Here is a 15,613-nt window from a genome sequence, read left to right on the forward strand (position 1 = left end):
CAATCCCACTCATAAGAGCATTAAAAAATGAAATACTTAGGAATAAATTTAACCAAGGAAGTAAAAGATCTATATACTGAAAACTATAAAACATTAATGAAAGAAATTAAAGACGACACAAATAAATGGAAAGAGATCTTGTACTCATGGATTAGAATTAACATTTTTTAAATGTCCATACACTACCCAAAGCAATTCACAGATTCCATAAAATCCCTATCAAAATTCTGATGTCATTTTTCACGGAAATAGAAAAAACACTTCTAAAATTTGTATGGAACCCCAAAAGATCCCAAATAGCCAAAGCAATCTTCAGCAACAAGTTCAAAGCTGAAGGCATCACATTCCTTGACTTCAAAGTATATTACAGAGGCAGGACTAGCTTGCAGCTCCCACTCAGATGGACAGAGCAGCACATGGCGACCACATCATGAATTGTTGCTCCAAGAACTACTGCAGGAATATACCAGGAAAACTGAGGGAATTCACAAACCCTTTGCAGGAATTAGATCACCAATGCAGGCTCCCTGAGACGACAAAAAACTAACTGCAGACAATGCACTCTTGAAAGCCACCTCCTCGCTGCAGGCAACCAACACAAAACCAGCACACTAAACAAAAACACAATCAAGGACCCTCACAGAGTCCACTTCGCTCTCCTGCTGCCTCCACCAGAGCAGGCGCTGGCCTCCACAGCTGAAAGACTTAAAGACGAATCACATCACAGGACTCTGCAGATACTCCCCAGTGCCCAGAGCATGGTAGCTCTACTGGGTGGCTAGACTCAGAAGAGTAAAAATCCAGTTCAGCTCTTGGAAAGCCCCATTCCTAGAGGAAGAGAGAGAACACCACATCAAGGGAGCATCCCATGGGAAAAAAGAATCTGAACAGTAGCCCTTGAGTCCCAGATTTTCCCTCTGACATAGTCTAAATGAGACTCATAGTCAAATGAGAAGGAACCAGAAAAGCAATTCTGGTAATATGACAAAACAAGGTTCTTTAACACCCCAAAAGATACCAGCTCACCGGCAATGGATCCAAACCAAGATAAAATATCTGGAATTGCCAGAAACAGAATTCAGAAGGTCGTTTATTAAGTTAATCAACGAGGCATCAGAGAAAAGTGAAGTCCAACTTAAAGAAATCAAAAACATGATACAGAATATGAAAAGAAAAATCTCCAGTGAAATAGATAGCAAAAAATAAAATACAATTACAACTTTTGGAAATCAAGGACACTCTTAGAGAAATGCAAAATACACTGGAAAATCTCAGCAACAGAATTGAACAAGTGGAAGAAAGAACTTCAGAGCTCGAAGACAAGGCTTTTGAATTAACCCAATCTGCCCAAGACAAAGAAAAAAGAATTTTAAAAAGTGAAAAAAGCCTCCAAGAAGTCTGGACTATATTACATGTCCAAACCTAAGAATAATTGGTGTTCCTGAGGAAAAAGAGAAATCTACAAGTTTGGAAAACACATTTGAGGGAATAATCAAGGAAAACTTCCACACCCTTGCTAGAAATCTAGACATGCAAATACAAGAAGCTCAAAAAACACCTGGGAAATTCATCACAAAAAATAATCACCTAGGCACAAAGTCATCAGATTATGTAAAGTCAAGATGAAGGAAAGAATCTTAAGAGCTGTGAAGCAAAAGCATCAGGTAATCTATAAAGGAAAAGCTATCAGATTAACAGCACATTTCTCAGCAGAAACCCTACAAGTTACAAAGGATTGGGGTCCTGTTTTTACCCTCCTTAAAACGATTATCAGCCAAGAATTTTGTATCCAGTGAAACTAAGCTTCATAAATGAAGGAAAGATACAGTCTTTTCCAGACAAACAAATGCTGAGAGAATTCACCACTACCAAGCCAAAACTAAAGAACTGCTAAAAGGAGCTCTTAATCTTGAAACAAATCCTTGAAAAACATCCAAATAGAACCTCCTTAAAGCATAAATCTTACAGGACCTATATAACAATAATACAATGGAAAAAAAGTATTCAGGCAACAAGTAGCATGATGAACAGAATAATACCTCACATCTCAACATAAACATTGAATGTAAATGGCATAAATGCTCCACTTAAAACATAATGGCACTTAAAATGGCAGAATGGATAAGAATTCACCAATCAAGCTTCTGTTTTCAGGAGACTCAGCTAACACATGCAGACTCACAGAAATTTAAGATACAGTGGTGGAAAAAGATATTCCATGCAAGTGGACACCAAAAGCGAGCAGGAGTAGCCATTCTTGTATCAGACAAAACAAACTTTAAAGCAACAGCAGTTAAAAAAGACAAAGAGGGATATTATATAATGATAAAAGGACTAGTCCAGCAGGAAAATATCACAATTCTGAGTATATATGCACCAACACTGGAGCTCCCAAATTTATAAAACAATTACTATTAGACCTACATGAGATAGATGGCAACACAATAGTAGTGGGGGACTTGATGAACACAGATGCAAAAAAATTCTCAACAAAATACTAGCAAACTGAATCCAGCAGCATATCAAAAGATAATCCAATATGATCAACTAGGTTTCATACTAGGAATGCAGAGATGGCCTAACATACATAAGTCAATAAATGTGATACACTAAACAGATTTAAAAACAAAACAAAAAAAAAAATCACATGATCATCTCGATACAGAAAAAGCATTTGAAAAAATCCAGTATCCCTTTATGATTAAAATCCTCAGCAAAATCAGCATAGAAGGCACATATCTTAAGATAGTAAAAGCCATCTACGACAAACTCACAGCCAACATTATACTGAACAGAGAAAAGTTGAAAACATTTCCCCTGAGAACTGGAACAAGACAAGATGGACCACTTTCACCACTGCTATTCAACATATCCTGGAAGTCCTAGCCAGAGCAATCAGAAAAGAGAAAGAATTAAAGGGCATCCAAATTGGTAAAGAGGAAGTCAAACTGTCACTGTTTGCTTATGATATGATCGTATACTTAGAAAACCCTAAAGATTCATCCTAAAAGTTACTAGAACTGGTAAATGAATTCACCAAAGTTTCAGGATACAAAATTAATGTACACAAATCTGCTATACACCAATAGCAACCAAGCTGAGAATCAAATCAAGAACTCAACCCCTTTTACAATAGCTGCAAAAAATATAAAAAGCTTAGGAATATACCTAACCAAGGACGTGAAAGACCTCTGCAAGGAAAGCTACAAAAACACTGTGGAAAGAAATCATAGATAACACAAATAAATGGAAACACATTCCATGCTCATTAATGGGTGAAATCAATATTGTGAAAATGACCATACTGCCAAAAGCAATCTACAAATTGAATGCAATCCCCATCAAAATTCGACCATCATTCTTCACAGAACTAGGAAAAACAATCCTAAGATTCATATGGAACCAAACAAGAGTCCACATAACCAAAGCAAGACTAAGCAGAAAGGACAAATCTGGAGGCATCACATTACCCAACTTCAAACTATAATATAAAGCCATGATCACCAAAACAGCATGGTACTGGTATAAAAAGAGGCACATAGACCAATGGAACAGAATAGAGAGCCCAGAAATAAGCCAAATACTTATAGCCAATTGATCTTTGACAAAGCAAACAAAAACATAAAGTGCTGAAAGGACACCCTATTCAACAAATGGTGCTGCCATAGTTGGCAAGCCACATGTGGAAGAATGAAACTGGATCCTCATTTCTCACCTTATAGAAAAATCAACTCAAGATGGATCAAAGACTTAAATCTAAGACCTGAAACCATAAAGATTCTAGAAGATAACATCAGAAAAACCCTTCTAGACATTGGCTTAGGCAAAGACTTCATGACCAAGAACCCAAAAGCAAATGCAACAAAAACAAGATAAATAAATGGGACTTAATTAAACTAAAAAGCTTCTGCACACCAAAAGAAATAATCAGCAGTTAACAGACAACCTACAGAGTGGGAGAAAATCTTTGCAATCTATACATCTGACAAAGGACTAATATCCAGAATCTACAAAGAACTCAAACAAATCAGCAAGAAAAAAAACAAATAATCCCATCAAAAAGTGGGCTAGGGACATGAATAGACAACTCTCAAGAGATATACAAATGGCCAACAAGCATATGGACAAGTGCTCACTATCACTAATTATCAGGGAAATGAAAATCAAAACCACAATGTGATACCACCTCACTTCTGCAAGAATGGCCATAATCAAAAAAGTAAAAAAAAAAAAAATAGATGTTGGCATGGAAGCAGTGAAAAGGGAACACTTTTACACTGCTGGTGGGAATGTAAACTAGTACAACCATTATGGAAAACAGTGTGAAGATTCCTTAAAAAGCTAGATCTACCATTTGATCCTGCAATGCCAGTAGTAGGTATCTACCCAGAGGAAAAGAAGTCATTATACAAAAAAGGTACTTGCACATTCATGTTTACAGTAGCACAATTTGTAATTGTAAAAATATGGAACCAGTCCAAATGCCTATCAATCAATGAGTGGATAAAGAAAATGTGGTGGGCTGGGCACAGTGGCTCACACCTGTAATCCCAGCACTTCGGGAGGCCGAGGCAGGCGGAACACAAAGTCAGGAGTTGGAGACCATCCTGGCTAACACAGTGAAACCCTGCCTCTACTAAAAATACAAAAAATCAGCAGGGCATGGTGGCGGGTGCCTGTAGTCCCAGCTACTCAGGAGGCTGAGGCAGGAGAATTGCTTGAACCTAGGAGGCAGAAGTTGCAGTGAGCCAAGATCGTGCCACTGCACTCCAGCCTGAGTGAGAGTAAGACTGCGTCTCAAAAAAAAAAAAAGAAAATGTGGTAAATATGTGCCATGGACTACAACTCAGCCATAAAAAGGAAAAAAATAATGGCATTCACAGCAACGTGGATGGAATTGGAGACTATTATTCTAAGTGAAGTAACTCAGGAATGGAAAACGGAACATCGTATGTTCATACTCATGTGAGAGCTAAGCTATGAGGATGCAAAGGCATAAGAATAATACATTGGACTCTAGGGACTTGGAGGAAGAGTGGGGAAGGTGAGGGATAATAAAAGACTGCACAATGGATATGGTGTAGACTGCTCGGGTGATGGGTACCCCAAAACCAAAGCCACTGAAGAACTTATTCATGTAACCAAACACCACCTGTTCCCTAAAAACCTATTAAAATAAAAAATTTAAAAGATCCACAAAGAATAGTGAAATCTGAATAAAGTCTAGAGTTTTAGTTATTAGTTTTTTAAAAAAAGTTGAAGTCATAGAAACAGAGTAGGATGGTGGTTACCAAGGGCAGAGGAGTAGGGGTGGGTTTAGGAGATGTTGTTCAAAGGATACAAAATTTCAGTTAATCAAGAGATCTATTGTACAACATAGTACTATAGTCAATAAAATGTATTCTTGACAATCTTTAAGAGTAGATTTTAAGTGTTCTCTCTATAAAAAATTGTGTAAGTATGTTAGGTAATGCATACATTAATTAGCTCAATTTAGCATTCCACATTACATACATATTTCAATACATCATGGTATATATAATATATATGGTATATATAATATAGAATTTTGTTGGAACATGACAGCCTCTCCACGTATGAATGCCAATATTCAATATTGAAAAAACAGTACATTATAAAGCTACTGTCATCAAAACAGCATGGTAATGGCATATAAAACAGACACTCCAACCAATGGAACAGGATAAAAAGCTCAGCAATAAACCTACACTTTTATGGCCAACCAATGCTCAATACCGTAATCCCAGACTTCAGGAGGCCGAGTCAGGCAGATTGCCCAAGCTCAGGAGTTCAAGACCAGCCTGCATAACACGGTGAAACTTCGTCTCTACTGAAAATACAAAAAATTAGTCGGGCATGTTGGTGTGTGCCTATAGTCCCATCTACTTGGCAGGCTGAGGTGGGAGGACTGCTTGAACCCAAGAGGCGGAGGTTGCAGCTAGCCAAGATCGTGCCACTGGACTCCAGCCTGGGCAACAGAGTGAGACTGTCTCCAAAAAAAAGGGAAAGCTCCATGACACTGGTCTGAGTAATGACTTCTTGGATAAGAACCCAAAAGCACCGGTAACAAAAGCAAATGTACAAAAATGAGGCTGCATCAAACATAAAAGCTTCTATACAGCAAAGGAAATAATTAGCACAGTGAAGAGATGACCCACAAATTGGGAGAAAACATTTGCAAACCAAACAGTTGATAAGGGACTAATATCTAAAACATATAAGGAACACAAACAACTCAATAGCAAGAAAACAAATAACCCAGTTACAAAATGAACATAGAACCTAAATAGACATTTCTCACAAGAGGACAACTGACCAACAGATATAGGAAAAAATGTTCAATATATTTAATCCTCAGGGAAATGCAAATGAAAACCACAGTGAGCCTCACACTTGTTAGAATGGCCATTATCAAAAAGACGAAAGAGAAGTGTTGATGAGGACATGAGAAAAAAAAAAAAAGGAAGCCTGGCCCACTTTAGTGGGAATGTAAATTAGCACACCTATTTTGGAAAACAATATGAAGTTTCATCAAAAAACTAAAAACAGAACTTTCCTATGATCTAGAAATCCCACTTCTGTATATCCAAAGTAATTGAAATCAGTAAGTCAAAGCAATAGCTGCACTCCTATGTTCATTTCAGTAGTATTCACAGTAGCCAAGATATACAATCAACCCAAGTATCTATGCAATGGATGAAGGGATGAAGAAAATGTATATACAAATTATGGAATGCTATACAATCTTAAAAAAAAAAAAAAAAGGAAATTCTGTCATTTGGGACAACATGAGTAAAACTGGCAAGCATTATGACAAGTGAAGTAACCCAGGTCCAGAAAGACAAATACTGCAAGATCTCATTTATATGTGAAGTCTAAAAACGTCAAACTTATAGAAGCAGAGAGTAGAATGGTAGTTACCAGAGGCAGGAAATGGTGGGTGGGGTTGAGGAGGTAAGGACAAGAGAGATGCTGGTACAAAGCTTTGGTTAGAGAGGGTCTATTTTTGGTGATCTATTGTACAGCACTGTGACCATAGTTAAAAATAACATATATTTCAAAATTGCTAAAAGAATAGATTTTAACATTCTTATCATAAAAAAAATAGGTTAGGTGACGAATATGTTAATTAGCTTGATTTAATCTCTCTACAATGTATTTATATTTCCAAATATCACACTAAATCCCATTATAGAATTTATCAATTAAAATTTTTAAAAATTAGAAAAAGATGAGAAAACTAAACCAAAGTTAGTAGAATAGAAATAAGATATAAGCATAAATCAATGAAATAAGAAAAAGGCACATTGGCTCATACCTATAATCCCAGAACTTTGAGAGGCCAAGGCAGGAGGGTTGCTTGAGCCCAGGAGTTTGAAACCAGCATGGGCAACTAGTGAGATCTCACTTTTACAAAAAGTCCAAAAATTAGTTGGGTGTGGTGGTGCATGTCTGCAGTCCCAGCTACTTGGTAGACTGAGGGGGGACGATCACTTGAGCCCAGGGTTGAGGCTACAGTGAGCCGTGATTGCACTATTGCACTGCAACCTGGACAACAGAGCAAGACCCTATCTTAGAAAAAAAGGAAAAAAAAGGAAAACAATAGAGAAAAATCAATAAAATGAAACTTGATTCTTAGATAAGATCAATACAATAAATCTTTAACCAGACTAATCAAGAATAAAAGAGAGAGGAATGAATTACCAGTATCAGGAATGAGAGAGGTGACATTATTACATATTCTAGATATCAAGAAGATAATTAGTGAATACTATGAATAATTTTATGCCAATAAGTTCAAAAACTTAGGTAAGATGGACAAGCTCCTTGAGAGACTGAAAATACTAGACCTCATTCAAGAAGAAAAAAATAACCTGAATAGTTTTATATCTTTTTAGGAAAACTCTGGTCTCCAATGGCTTCATTGATGAATTCTAGCAAACATTTAAGAAATAAACATCAGTTCTACATAAACTCTTCCAAAAAGAGAACAAAAATCTTCCCAATTCATTATTGCAATCTAGCATTCTCCTAATATCAAAAAGAGGCAAAGATATCTAAGTAAAAATAAATAAATACAAAAAACAAAAAACAATATTCCTCATAAACATATGAGCAAAAATCCTTTTTAAAAATTTTCATCAAATTGAATCTAATAGCATATGTAACGGATAATAGATAATGACAAAGTGATGTTTAGCCCAAGAATACAAGGTTGGTTACACACTTGAAAGTTAATTATTTAATTCATTTTAATATATTAGAAAGGAAAATCCATACAATCATAGAGACACAGAAAAAGCTTTTTATCAAATTAACCACCCATTTCTGATTTTTAAAACACTCTCAGCAGACAAAAGAAGAGAACTTCCTTAAACTGATAAACAGCATCTATAAAAAACCTATGGTTACATCTTACTTAATGGCAAAGACTGAATGCCTTTCCCCCAAGATTATGAATAATGCAAAGATGACTATTCTTACCACTTCTAGTCAACGTGATACTGGGAGATTTTAGCCACTGTAATAAGGCAACAAAAAGAAATAAAAGGCATCCAAATAGGAAAGGAAGACGTAAATTATCTGTATTTACAAATGACATGAATATCTTTCTAGAAAATCCTACAGAATCTACAAAAAAGCAAGTAATATTAATAAGCAAATTCAGCAAGATTGTAGGATATAAAATCACTATACAAAATAACTTCTATTTTAATATACTAGCCATAAACAATTATAAAGTTTAAAAAATATTGTACTTGGCTGGGCACAGTGGCTCACGCCTGTAATCTCAGTACTTTGGGAAGCTGAGACGGATCACTTGAGCCCAGGAGTTTGATACCAGCCTGGGCAATATGAGACCCCACCTCTAAAAAAAATGTAAAAATTAGCTGGGTGTGGTGGTACACATCTGTGGTCCCAGATACTCAGGAGGCTGGGATGGGAAGACCACTCAAACCCAGGAGGTTAAGGCTTCAGTTGGCCATGAGGTGCCACTGCACTCCAGCCTGGGTGACAAAGACCCTGTTTGCTTGCTTGCTTGTTTGTTTGTTTGTTTCTTTCCTTTCTCTCTCTCTCTCTCTCTCTCTATATATATATACACACACACACATACACATCTATGTGTGTGTGTACATATATATAGTATCAAAATAAGAAATAAGACATTTGACAAAAGTCATTCATGACCTATACACTGAAGACTAAACAACATGCTGACAAAAAAATTAAAAAACTTAAATGTACTGTGTTCATAAATTAGAAGGCTCAGTATTGGTTAGATGCCAATTCTCCCAAACTGATCTACAGATTTGATGCAATCCCAATTAAAATTCCTGCTTGCTTTCTTGTAGAAATTGGTAAGGTGATTCTAAAATTCAAATAACACAAATGACCTTGACAACTAGAAACAAAGTTGGAGCACTTATACAAACCAATTTCAAGACATTATTAAGCTACAATACAGACATTGTAAAAAAATAATAATACAGTATAAGAATAGAAAAACAGATCAATGGAATAAAATAGAGTCCATAAATGGACATATACAGATATGGTCAATTGATTTTTGACAAAAATGCAAAAGTAATTCACTGATAAAAAGGGATAGTCTTTTCAAGAAATGGTGCTGGAACAATTCGATATCCACGTGCAGAAAATGTGAATCTCCATCCATACCTTGCATCACACCCACACACAATTTATTAAGAAACATATGGTAACTTCCATCACTTAGGATCTGGTTCTCAGCCCTGTCACAACACAATTCATAATCTAAATACACCCGTGAACAATGGCATTCAAACCCCCAGGGAATCTCTTCTACCCATCAGGCCAGAAAGATTTATGGGTTTTGCCACTGCCAACAACAGAAATGGACACTTCCTTAGAATGTGGAAAGGATTTAAGTGACAAAGTACTTAGGTAAAAGACAAGACAAATTAACTTTCCAAATCCTAAGTCTCAGCATGAATTCAGTAGATTCTTACATGAGAAAAACAATTACTTCCCAGTAGTGTTAGGTATTCATTTTCTTGCTCCTTTTATGTTCCAATTAATGGTTCTGGCAGGTACTCACAAATTACTACCAATTTCACAAACTTGCTCATGATGGCTGAGGAGCATTTTGCAATATTAAGCCATTCATATTACTCTTAAATTTGTATATATGTATCTAGATGTAATATGCATGAAATGTAATTCTGATTCTTCATCTTGGCAACTAGATGGACACTGGATGCTAGAATCATGAAGCTTATATTTATAAAAACAATATGCATTAAATAATTAATAAAAAAACTTAAATGTTTCAGATTTTTTTAAATTTTAATTTTTATTTTTGAGACAAGCTCTCACTCTGTTGCCCAGGCTGGAGTGCAGTGGCACAATCCCAGCTCACTGCAGCCTTGAACTCCCAAGCTCAAGTTATATTCCCTCCTCAGTCTCCCAAGTAGTTGACACTACAGATGTGCACCACCACATCCAGCTCATTTTTTAATTTTTTTTTTGTAGAGAGGGGGTTTTGTCATGTTATCCAGGCTGGTCTCAAACTCTTGGGCTCAAGTGATCTACCCGCCTTAGCCTCCCAAAGTGCTAGGATTATAGGCACGAGTCACTACACCCAGTATGTTTCAGATTTAAATTATTTTTACTTAGAATTTTGATAGTTCAATTATAGCTTGTATTTTATTTCAGTAAGTAATTTTGCACAGTTTAGAAAAATACAATTTCTGAAACACTCATGAAAGATTTTTTTTTTTTTTTTTTGGAGACGGAGTCTCACTCTGTCTCCCAGGCTGGAGTGCAGTGGCGCGATCTCGGCTCACTGCGAGCTCCGCCTCCTGGGTTCACGCCATTCTCCTGCCTCAGCCTCCCGAGTAGCTGGGACTACAGGCACCTGCCACCACGCCCAGCTAATTTTTTGTATTTTTTAGTAGAGACGGGATTTCACCATGTTAACCAGGATGGTCTCGAACTCCTGAACTCGTGATCCGCCTGCCTTGGCCTCCCAAAGTGCTGGGATTACAGGCGTGAGCCAGAAATACAATTTTTAATTTTTATATTAGCTAGAATCTTTAATGAAGATATATTCAAATTTCATATACCTGAGCACATTAGAAACTTTTTAAAAATGCTTTAGATGTTTGAGATGTAAAAATAAAGATATACTAGAGATAAAAAATGGCAAGGCAGAACTCAGGAAAGAAAAAAATGAGAGAAAAAAGTATCCCAAGTGGTGATCTGTTAAGTTTTTTAATACTGGAAACAATGAAAGTAAACAGACCTTTGTCAAACATGGCCCAAAACAGAATGTGAGAAAAATACATTAGAAAATCGTAGCTCAATGAAACATAATTTATCATCAAAATAAAAACAAGCAAGAAAATTATTTTTGTCAAATCTGCAACGTGAACAAATCAGATGAAGCTCTTACAACTTCATACTAAAGTGACAGTGAAAACAATTGATCTAATGCACAACTCAGAATTAAAAATTTACACTCTGGCCTTTCTATTACAAAAAGAAAACCATGTTTTAAAATTGGTACATTTCATGTAAAAGAAAGAAACCTCCATGGCTTTACTCTGTTTATTGGACAATGATTGTAGGAAAGAGCAGTCACGTCTCACACAGCAAGAGAATGTATCTCAAACGTAGTCTGATATGAACTAATGTTTACAACTTTCCATTGGATGAACATGCAAGAAAATTGAACACTTCATTTTACACCAAAACTATTTCAAATGTAGAAATGTAGACAAAGAATTTTGTAACTATTGCTATGTTTTATAATCAATATTCAAAATTAGCATTGATCATGAAAATAAAATACCTGTGACTGCAGAGACCTAGGTTCTTGGTTAATGGAAAACATTACTTGCACACAAAAGACATGCATGCAAGTATTATACTAAAAGTTAACAAAAACAAAAAGACTGAATTAACAGCAAACCTGTGATAGTACTCAATTAAGGCAAGTGAACACTGAAAACCCTGTCTCTACCAAAAACACAAAAATTAGCCGGGTGTGGTGGCAGGCCCCTGTAATCCCAGCTACTCAGCAGGCTGAGGCAGGAGAATCGCTTGAACCCAGGAGGTGGAGGTTGCAGTGAACCGAGACTGTGCCACTGCACTCCAACCTGGGCAGCAAAGGGAGATTCCGTCTCAAAACAAAAACAAACACAAAACAAAGCAAACAAACAAAAAACTTGTTTTGATCCTCTGAAAAAAATAAAATTATGTCTCATTATTTTAGCCAAGCAAGTTGAAGTTCTTTAGGGCACTAATCATGTAATATTTTTTTAAATAATAAAGACAAGGTATAGGTTTAGAGGAAATCATTTTGAAACAGTGCTACAGTGGCAAGATATAGAAGTGAAACTTTTTTTTTTTTTTAAAGAAACTTTGGTTACCATCTAAGATGGAGAAATAAATGAGATAATGATTAACTTAATAGGTAATAAAGTAGTGAAATCACACATAAATGCATAAAATAAAAGTGAATATTACTTTATTCAACTAGATTATAACAGGAACAAAAGTTACATTTAACAATATCCCTAATTTGTACTGATGAACTACTAGAAGAGGGAAACTAGGAATTGATGAATTCTTCACCTGCTATAAAAAGTACAAGTTTTGCCTTAAGCAAAAAACTACAGAAACTACTTTCAATAAAGGAATTGATTTAAAAGACGGTCTAGTGTAAGCCTTTAACAAAAGTACCAATATGGTTGGTAAATTAAAAAACATTAATGAGCCAGAATTGTGGCCAAGCACTATTTAAAAGCATTATTAGCACTATACAGGACCGCAGTTTGAATTTGTTTCTAGGAGACGCAGGCTCATGTCAAAAGCGAATGATACTCAAAGTATGTTCATATATAATTTTAAGATTATATATGGAGTGTCTTGGTGAAATACATATCAAATTTGATCTCACAGATACCCTGAGATACATGATGGAAACACTGACCAAATGTTCTTAGAATAAGTAGATTTGATCTGGACAAGATGTAAAACGCATTAGATGAGCTAAGCAAAACAACAGACAATTGTCAAGTAAAGTGCCTTGTGGTCTGTGGTCTTTGATATTAAGAACTGAATCTTGGTTGGGCGTGGTGGCTCACACCTGTAATCCCAGCACTTTAGGAGGCCAAGGCAGGCAGATCACCTGAAGTCAGGAGTTCGAGACCAGCCTGGCCAACATGGTGAAATCTTGTCTCCAATAAAAATACAAACATCAGCCAGGCGTGGTAGCAGGTACCTATAATCCCAGCTACTCGGGAGGCTGAGGCAGGGGAATCACTTGAGCCTGGGAGGCAGAGGTTGCAGTGAGCCGAGACCGTACCACTGCACTCCAGCCTGGGCAACAAAGCAAGACTCTGTATTAAAAAAAGAAAAAAGAATTGATTCTTAATATTAAAAATGATATTTTTAATTTGAAAATACAGTTTGGTATGAACTTTTGCTTGCTATGATATTTTAAAACTTACCAAAAAACCCAAGCAGGTCTGCATTTGACTACTGTATTTTTTAAAAGGATTACAAACTTAAAAAACAACTTTAGAGGAAATAATTTTTCAAAGTCCAAAAGAAACCACATGAGAAATATACCATAAAGTGACATTCCAGTAAGATGAGAAAATTAGAAAAAGAAAACAAAAACATTTGTATGAATATGAAGGAAAGGATTCACATTCAAATAAGCCCCCAAATAATTTGTATAGTCTAATTTTTGACAATTATAGATCAAGGTACAGTCTTGATTGAAGGAGTTTTGAAAAAATTGTGGAATAAATTCTGCCTTCAGTTTTTATAATATCTAAGCATTGAAAAGTGTGAAAAAAGAACTTACTGTACAGATCTAGATACTGCTATAAATTGATGGTGATAAGGATTTTTTGATGAAGTCAAAATATTTTGTCGTATTTCAGCAGTAATAATTTGTCATGCAACCACATTACCAAGTTTGTATTTACATGTAAAATTTTTGTTTCATTTCCTAATCAAAGTAATGCTTTAAGTGTTTTATTGACAATTTCAGTGGCTACTGCCTCTGCAGAAAGAAGTTTTTCCAATTAAAATGAATTTTTAAAATAACTACAAAGACTAAGGAAAGGCTGTCTAATTTGACATTACAGTCAATCAACATAAATTTTGTGAAAAACTCAATTAAACAAAATAATTTTTAATTTTATTTAAAATATAGAAAAATAAAATTTTCACTGAAACATTATCATTCCATAACCAGAATAGCCAGATATTCTCAATAAAAATAAAATTCAGTTATCTCTGATGTTTCACTAGTTTTAGCCATATATAAAACCACAGCTTTTACATATCTTTCAATTTTGTAGTTATATAGCTTTGTCATAGTAGGAGAAAGTCAACGGTTTCTTAATTTATGGCTTTAAATATATATATTTTTATATATAGTATGATATATATGTACTCCTTCATCAATACTCTTGCCCTAGACTCTACATATTTTAGGGCAAGCCTTTATACTAGAGAAGATAAATATCGTCAAAAGATAGTTCTTTAAAAAGACTAATAAAATTGATAAATCTTGATGAGACTGTTCAAATAAAAAAAGAAAACTCAAATATCGATATTATGAATAAAAACAGGGGCATCGTTACAGACTCAACAGACATTGATATCTCATGATTATGTCATAATTATATCTCATAAGAGATATTCTGAATAACTTAACAAATAAATTTTAAAATTTGGATGAAATAGACAAATTTGTTTAAAAATAAAATTCACCAAAACTGCCAAAAGAAATAGAAAATCTAAACAGTATTATAATTTCAAAAAATTTAATACGTAAACCTTCCCACACAGAAGTTCTTGGACCAGATGCTCATAAGTAAACTTTACCCAAGATTTCATGAAGATATTTTGTCAGTCTTACATAAACTTTCCATAAAACCAAAAGAGACGGCAAGCTTCAAAACTGATTTTATAAGATTGGTATTATCTTGATATCAAAACCTGACTAGTACATTTTAAGGAAGTAAAATTACAGACCAATCTTACTGATGAACATAAATGAGAATTTCCTATACAAATGAACGAACGAATGTGAACATTAATGAATGCATGGGCTTATTTCCTGGTTTTTCATAGACCTAGGACAGAAATCCACTCAGCCTGACAAAATAAGGATTTCAATACCAGTCTTGGCTCATACCCCCAAGAACCCCTGGATGCTAAAATGGCTCAAAGAGCTAACAAAGTCTGGACAAACCAACATGCCTGGTTTAATTAGTCTGTAGGAAGTCCAGGTATCGGTATTTCTTAAAAGCCTTCCAGAGTTCGGGCAGAGATCACAGTGAGACACTGAGCTCCGCGGCTAGCTACCCTGGGGCCCTCCAACCCTGGGCCAACGAGTGAGTTGGGGGAGCCCCGGGACAGACTGGGGCCCCCACCATGCAGACAACCCAGAGCCCTTGCTGTGGCTCCCACTGGCCACACCCAGGCCTTGAAGGAGCATCGATCATATTCCTCAACCTACCTCTGTGACCTGATGGTGGCGGCAGCCTCTCCCAGACGACCCCGCCGACTGCTGGATCTCCAGAGG

This window comes from Chlorocebus sabaeus, chromosome 14 (genome assembly GCF_047675955.1).
Source record: "Chlorocebus sabaeus isolate Y175 chromosome 14, mChlSab1.0.hap1, whole genome shotgun sequence".
Taxonomy (NCBI): Eukaryota; Metazoa; Chordata; class Mammalia; order Primates; family Cercopithecidae; genus Chlorocebus; species Chlorocebus sabaeus.